Below are 6,000 nucleotides of genomic sequence, written 5' to 3'. Positions count from 1 at the left end.
TGATCTATGACCATTTGTGGATCCTGTACATGCGTGATTTGTTTTTTTATTTAGTTTGTCATTTTCACAGCACACGTATTATGCAGTGTTTATTTTGCCGTGCACAATGTGCATGTGAACAGGCATTCATTGTTATGTTCAAGCTACAACTGTTGGTATGCATTTGGGTATGACTTGCTTTGTGTAGGAGGTTGTTGGTCAGTCATTTCATCTGATTCCATGTCAGGCACCATTGTCTGACGCCACTTTGCATTTTTCACATGTCAATGTGTACATTATTGTTATTGTGTTGGTGTTTTGCTATTGCTTTCCATGTCATGTTGTGGTTTTGGTGGCTTTGTGTGACATACCAGTGATCGTCATGGCCTGTTTTGCAAGTCTGTGTGATACATACCTTCCATGTGTACCTTTTGGTCACACAGGATTGGTTAGGTTTGAGTAGCTAGGGATGCACACAATGTGGCACTTCCATGGCAACATTCTCAGGGTGGTAAGGTTGTGACAGTTGACTGTCTCTTTGTCATCATCAATTGTCACCTGGTATGTGCCAGGCCTGTGTGCACTCCGCAGGGGTGGGAGTTTAGGTGAAAAATGTGGCCACAAGCTTGGTCCGGGCTGCCTGGCCACTTGCCCTATCCCCTCCCATGGGCAGCGTCTATGCCTGTGGTTGGGGATGTGGGGGCACCACCATGTCCACCGGTATACCCTGCCGTGTTGCAACATTGTGCAGGACACATGCTGCCACAATGATCCTGCACACTACTGGGGGTGCATAGAGTAGCTGCCCGCCAGAGCGGTCAAGGGAGCGGAAGCGTGACTTGAGCACTCCAAATGTGCGCTCCACTATGGCCCTGGTTGCAATATGGGCAGCGTTGTATCTTACCTGGGGTGGTGTGGTGGGGTTCCGGATTGGCGTCATCATGTGGTTGCTCAGAGGGTAGGCACTGTCCCCTGGAGAGGTGATAATGGTTGTGATTATTGGGGTTTGTGTATTTGTCTGTGTGTGACATGCTGTCACATCGCGGCAGGGATGGCGGGTATGGAATCGCTGGCGCGGGATCTCTGGTGTGACAGTCCACCTTTGATTTCCATGCTCGTCTGTTCCCTGCACCGTCCTAGACATTGCTTGAGTACGTGGCCGGAAGTATAAAGATCATCGCTTCCGGGTTACGTACGCATTGCAACGTTCCGGGTTCCTTCCTGTGTTGCTGCCGCTCCCGTTGTTGTTTCCCGCTGTCAGCCCGTTTAGCAATTTTCTTGGCACCCTTGCTTTGCTGGGTGTTGCTTTCTGCCTCTCCCTTGTTCCCGTTAGATTTTTCCTTCCTCCCCTCCTCCTCCCGTATCGCTTCCTGCCTTTCCTTTCCTCTTTTCTCCTCCGTCTCCTGTCCTCTGCCTGTGCTAGCTCCTTTTTCTTTTTCTTTCCCTCCTTGCCAGTTTCCTTCTATTCTTTGTTGTTTTTTTTCAACCTTGGCCTGCTTCCGGACTGCCTTTGCTATTCCCTTGTACCTTGTTGGATCTGCTGCTTACCTGACCCGTGCCTACTTACCGGACTGCCTTTGCTACTCCCTTGTACCTTGTTGGATCTGCTGCTTTCCTGACCCATGCCTGCTTACCGGACTGCCTTTGCTTTTCCCTTGTACCTTGCTGGACTTTCTGGTTCCCGACCTGTGCCGGTTGGTTGGACTGCTCATCCATCACCTACCTTTCTTCAGCGCATCTGCCAACTTCGCCAATTCTACCAAAGGAAGTCTTTAGGGGTTTTTTGTGCCTTTGGCTTTTCCCCCTGGGTGGCGCTCCCGGTGGGATTACCCCCGTTGCCCCTATCTTAGTGGCACGGTGGCATCCTATCGAGGGCGTCCTTATCTCCATAAAAAAAAGGAGAAGCCTTCAAGACGCAAGGAAGGAAAACCCAAGAAGAAAGTGGAAGGTGAGTTGGGGGAAGAGGGAGAGTCTGCTTTATCGTCTGAAGAAGAGGATATAATCGACGTTTGTGACACATGCATGCATGTGCACGGGCATTTGTACTCACCTAGGAGCCCTGTGTCGCCATGCTGCCCAGCTTCCAGGGCCCGGCTCAGGGCGGACATTCTGTATATGAAACTGTCATGGGTGGAGCCAGGGTAGTTTGCATAGACAGAGGTGATGATTCCCTTGGCATCGCATACCACCTGCACGTTGATGGAATGCCAGTGTTTGCGGTTTCGGTAGATGTGCTCAGTGGCCCTATGTGGACGTAGGGCCACATGGGTGCAATCTATGGCACCGAGCACACTGGGGAAGTGTGCCACCCTGTAAAAGTCCTGGACAACGGCCTGCTTTTCTGCGGGTGTTCTGGGCATGTATATGTGCCTGCGGACTGAGGGGCGCGCAGTCATGATTGCCAACACCTGGTGTAGGCAGCGTGACTGCGTGGCCTGTGAGACCCCCCCCACTATGGCAGTAGTCTGCTGAAATGACCCAGTGGCCAATAAATGCAGGACATTGAGCACCTTCTCCAAGGGGCTCAATGCTTGGGAGCAGAGGGTGGGTGATGTAAGGTCATCTTCCCACTCCCTGACCAGGTCTAGGATGATGCAAGGTGGAAACCTATACCTGCCATAGACCTGGTCGTCGGTCATCCCAAAAAGGATTGTTTGGGGGAAAAAATGCGGGCCCTGGCTATTCTCCTCCTCCTGCTGTGTCCCACGATCAGTGCTGCGACAAATGGGGCATTCATCGTAGGGGTATGTATGTGTTTGTTGTTTGTGCGCGTTTGAGACGCTTCTGCCTGCCTTCCTGTGGCGGACGTGTTGACGCCTGTGCGCGTCTTTTAGCGTGCGCTTGTTTCCCGTATTGAAATCCATGAATACGAGTTGTTCGCGTGTGTGTGGGCGTTCCGTGTATTTCCCTGCAGTACTTCCCCAGTTACGCCTTCTTTTTCACGCGTTGTTCCCCATTCCGGGCGTTACGCCTCGTGTCCCGCCCCCTTTTTGGTATGTGTGCGGATGTTGTGCGCTTTTCCTGTGCACGTCGCGCACGGCGCTTGGGATGTTGCAATGACGTGTGCGCCCGTGTTCGTCACGCACGGGTTTGGCGCACATCCCGAGAAAAACACGCACAGAGACTTCCATGAATCACACGCGTGCGCTTCCTTATTCGCGCTTGCGCCTGCTTGCGCCACTTTTTTCGGCGCACATTTGTTCCATGAATCGGCCCCTATATTGGATGGATTTTCAGAAATACCACATTTTGGGGTTGTAACTTATCTGGCCAACTCTGAATGAGCCGCTTAGTTTGTAGTCCACTAATGGCATCATTCAGAGTTACAGCTTCCTTTGTGTGGCTTTCATCTGTGCCCATGAATGAGAATCATAAGCAATCCAACAGCCATTTCTATAAGGACCATATAGTAACATCCATAGGTGCTTTTCACGGTACTATTAAACTCTTCTCATAATGAACTTGTCAGTGATCAAGAAATTTGCCAGGGAATAGCAGACGCAAACCCACAAAATTAAACTGAGGACAAACTCTAACAAGATAAGGGCCCAGTACTTGATAAGTAGAAGTCGAAGAACCTGCTTAGGAGTGTAACAGACCAATAATGTATGGGCCACAGTGGTGCCAACAGTAACATCCAGGATCACATGATCTGTCACTTAAATGCGTACATTGTCACTGTGTGTTGTGAACATGCCCCTGTGCCTAGTCTCTTTTCCTACTCACCCACTGTGGTGGTCTACATGTGGGTGCCCGCCTACGCATATCTGCAACATTGCTGAAATCATGTTGAGTGTCTCAACTAATCTAAACAGGAGCCAGGCAGGCCTTGAGGACTTGGTTCTTTCAAAGCAAGCTATAATCTGAAGGATTTTAACTTTAAAAAAAAATGTTGTTGTCATTTTGCAGCTCTAGCCGTGGCAGCAACAGCCCAGCCAGCCTGTGGGGCAATTGCCCCCCTGCCTCCCTTCCCAGTCCTCCACCGGGTCCTGGGATCTTGAAGATGATCTGGGTGTCGTCTGCATAGTTGTAGTAAGTTAAGTGATGTGAGCAAATAAGAGCAAGGAGGGGGCTCTGGTAGAGGTTGAAAAGCATGGGGGATAGGGAGACACTCTGTGGTAACTTGTTGGTGACAGGGCAGGGAGGGCCAAGGGTGATTTGTGATCCGTTAGCGAGGAAGGATGAAATCCACCTTACTGCTGTGTCACTAATGCCGAGCGAGTGGAGTCTGTTCGTGAGGATGCAGTGGGCGATAGTGTCAAAGGCCGCCAAGAGGTTGAGGAGAATAAGTGCGGCACAGCCTTCTGAGTCTACAGTTCTTTTGAGGTCATCCCAGATTGAAACTAGGGACAAAACATTTGTTGAAGGGGTCTCAAGCTGGACTGGGCGTGGTCGAGGTTGGATTCTGTGAAGAGGCAAAGCTGGGATTAGGCCATTCAATTAATACATTTTGTAGTTGGCTGGAAGTATGGGGTCAAGGGAGGTTTTTTTAGGAGGGATTTGATGTGCGATGTTTTGAAAGCTGCTGGGAATATGCCTGAGGTGAGGGAAGAGTTAATGATAGATCTTGCGATGCTGCCTGCACAGGATGAGAAAAGTATATCTATAAGGAGGGTGGGAGGTCATGGAACTTCTAGGGATCCGGACGGGTGGCTGCAGGCAAGTAGCTTTAGGAATTCGGGTCAAGAGATGGGAGAGAAGGAAAAGATAAGGCAGTGGTGGGAGGGTGTGTGGGGTCGGACGGAGGTAGAGGTGATCAGGGCAGAAGCGCTGCTAGTTTAGCACCGATCGTACGGTTTCTTTCCACAGGGATGTTGTTGAAGTGGTCCAAGAGGGCATCACAGAGTGCTTTGGAGTTGGGACAGGGGGGAGGGGAGAAGTGCAGTGAGTGGCCTTGAAATCTGAGATGGTCTTGTGGAGTTCCCTGCTGGTGTTACCGGTGTTAAAGATTCTGTTCCAGTAGAAGTATTTTTTGGCCTTCCAGATTTCTGCCTTGTAGGCTTTGATCTGACTGGTATAAGAAGCTCTGTTCTGGGGATATGGGTCGTCCCGCCATCTGCGTTCGTGGGTGTGGTTGAGGGTTTTGAGAGAAGAGGTAATCCATCTGGGCAAAGGGCCTTGTCTGTGGCACGGGGATCTGGTGGGGGCGAGTGGTTTGAGGGCATTGGAGAGCCATAGGTCGAAATGGCTGATGGAGGGCAGACCTCCCTGGAGAGGGAGATTGGTAAGGGAGGCAAGCAGGGAGTCAGCAAAATCCATAGTTACTATGACCTTGTTGCACAGCAGGAAGCGGTTGGATTTTCCACTGTTAGTCAAGCAGGAAGGAGGGATTGCAGTCAATAGCGAGAAGATGATTGTGTGGTCCGTCCGGATAAGTGGTCCGGGGGAGCATGGAGATCAAATTGGAGGCACTGAATATTGCATATAGGGTATGTTCTGCAGTGTGCTTGGCACCCGATATCAGTTGAAGCATGTGGAGGGCTTCCAGGTTGCCCTGGAGTGGTTGTGTCATGGGGTTATGTGGGCATCGAACCATACATGGAGATCTCCTAGCATGGTGAGAGTGGGGTGAGTGGCCAGGATAGCCGCTAGGGAGTCGCTTAGAGTATCAGCAACATTTCTGTTGTAGCCAGGAGATCTGTATATGAGTAAGAAGCTGTGGGTAAAGGAGAGAGTTTGATGAGAACTTTCACTTGGAGGGATTGAATGTCTTTATTGCAGGCTTGTTCCTCAGAGTGAGAGATGGTGAAGTGCAATTTGTTGAGGATGGCGATCCCGCCTGCTCTGCTGGTTCTGTTGTGCATGATTAATGTGTAGCCTGGGGGAAATGCCTCGTATGCAATGGGTCGGAAGTCATCAGAGAACTAGGTTTCTGTGATGAAAAGGAAGTCTGGGCTTTCAGAGGAAATTAAGTCTTATATGTTGTGTCGGTGTTTGGTGACAGATATGGCGTTAATTAGGATGCATGAAATTTGATTAGATGGATGGGGGTTTTTGGCCCCTGCAGAGGGGAGTGGCGGA

This window comes from Ambystoma mexicanum, chromosome 4q (assembly GCF_040938575.1).
Source record: "Ambystoma mexicanum isolate Mex_15411 chromosome 4q, UKY_AmexF1_1, whole genome shotgun sequence".
Taxonomy (NCBI): Eukaryota; Metazoa; Chordata; class Amphibia; order Caudata; family Ambystomatidae; genus Ambystoma; species Ambystoma mexicanum.
This window is presented reverse-complemented; position numbering follows the sequence as displayed.